The following is a 2,444-nucleotide window of genomic DNA, read 5'->3' as shown; positions in this document are numbered from 1 at the left end:
AACTAATTGCTTAAGATGCTTAGGCTTAGCTCAACCTTACAAGTTCTAGCTATTGATGAATCCAACTTTGTTGTGATCCATCTACTACTTACTCCAGAAACCAATTAGAACCATAGAAAACCATAGAACTCCACAAACCTAATTATCATACTTGTTCTTCATTAAAGAACATGTTCTTCAAAAGTTATTCTTTTGAAGTATATGATAATTAATCATTAACCATGACATATAGTAATAAAACTGACAACTATTCTTTACATGTTAACATTATGCCAAATATCATTCTTTGTGTGCTCAATTGATTACTATACTTTATTATCTACCTGTCTATGATACCAAGTAATCCTACCTGAATAAGAACCTTGTTTGTGAATCACTCTAAAAGTGCAACACACCCTGAATCAATCATTACAACTCACTGATCCTAAATCATCGGGGTTAGGTCACGCTTAGAACGATTGCATCTCATACTTATGCATTAATGCATCCTTGCCAATCTTTTAAACATCGTCCTTACCGGACGATGATGCTATTTCAGAATTTAGAGTTATTACGTATCGAAGACCTTGTCTGCATAATCTTGCAGTCAAGAAAGGCAAGTTCATCACTTGCTCATGTCATTTGAGTATCTTTATCAAATTACTTGCAAAGTACTATAATTATCACTATTGCATAAAAACCAAAACCACTATTTTCATAACTATGAATATGACTATGTGGTGGGCAATGGAACCATGGATTGTGTTGATATGGTGGAGGTTCCATTGCAAGGGTTTATATCCATCTAGGATTAAACAACAAATGTCGTCCAGTGATTCTTGTGCCGTAATACCCGTGTTAACCATAAGATCTGGAGTGGGATGGAATAGTCAATTGTATTTCCACCTCTTGTACATCAACGGATGCGCTTTACCGTAGACCCTTGATCCAAGAGAGGACAAGTGGTACCCTTGATCCAAGAGAGGACAAGTGGTAGGGTGGGGGTCCCGATGAAGTCCCCACGGTTATTGCGGTCTATGATGGGTTGCAGCTGCCGGCGAAGGAGTTCATGGTAGAGACATGAACTGTTGTCGTGGTCGGGGTCCATCCTTAATTGGTGTAAGAGGACCGGCGAGGACCCAGGGTCGGGGTATGCAACAAAGGGTGGGTGTGCGAGGTAGCGGAGGAATATGATTGGCTATGACCTTATACCGGGCCTCACACCATAGGAAGTGTGGACGGGAAACTCGAGCCCGGTTGGCACCAAGGTTAAGATCTCTTATGGGTAAAGCAACACACCTCTTCGGAGTGTAATGAACCGTGACCTGTCACTCCCTGTTCCGGGATATGGAACTGCGAACGCTGCCGGAAAGGAGCTCCATGAAGTTCTAGTAAACCGGTGAAGGCTGACGGACATAGTTCTTCTGAATAAAAGCAACCTTTTGAAGAAATGGTTATGAAAACCTGCATTGGTATTAGACTTTCTGGTCTAATGCTGTAGCTAGTGCATTAAACACCTCTTTCCTATAATGAACTTGTTGAGTACGCTCGTACTCATCCCACTCTTAAATCCCCTGCTTAGATATGGAGGCACCGAAGGAGGATCTACAATGCAACTCGAAGGCCGAGGAATCAACAACTACTTCAAGGGACAGGACCCTGTCAGAAGAGTCAGATACCACATCCAACAAGGAGAAAACCTAGATTAGCAATAGAAAGGAACTAGCTTCCTAAACTTAGATCGTATTTAGCTAGAATCTATTCATAGCCTCTATAAATAGCTAAATACTCTACAAATAGAGTTCGTGATAGGATTAGACTACGAGTCATTCTTCTGGAGTTTAATTGCAGTTTTACCTCATTGTAAAGTAGGAGGCTGTGTTGATCTTCTGTAATAGAGTCTGTATGTAATTCTATAGACATGCCTTGGACCCGCATATGTTTCTGTTGTACCACTCTGAGCGATATAATACTAGTGGAACGGTGTTTCATTGGTGTTATATCAGACTTGCATACTACACCATGCAGTGGTATGCCGGGTCACCACAAACCACCACTTAATTGGGTGGGTTCTTCGACTAGTTCAGTCTTGGCTCTCTTTGGTGAAGGGGCTCGGGGGCTGATACGTCTCCGACGTATCGATAATTTCTTATGTTCCATGCCATATTATTGATGATACCTACATATTTTATGCATACTTTATGTCATATTTATGCATTTTCCGGCACTAACCTATTAACGAGATGCCGAAGAGCCAGTTGATGTTTTCTGCTGTTTTTGGTTTCAGAAATCCTAGTAAGGAAATATTCTCGGAATTGGACGAAATCAACGCCCAGGGGCCTATTTTCACACGAAGCTTCCAGAAGACCGAAGGGAAGACGAAGTGGGGCCACGAGGTGGCCAGATGCTAGGGCGGCGCGTCCTGGCCCTTGGCCGCGCCGACCTAGTGTGTGGGCCCCCCGTGT

The sequence above is a fragment of the Lolium perenne genome, chromosome 5 (assembly GCF_019359855.2).
Source record: "Lolium perenne isolate Kyuss_39 chromosome 5, Kyuss_2.0, whole genome shotgun sequence".
Taxonomy (NCBI): Eukaryota; Viridiplantae; Streptophyta; class Magnoliopsida; order Poales; family Poaceae; genus Lolium; species Lolium perenne.
Note: the sequence above shows the minus strand (reverse complement) of the source record.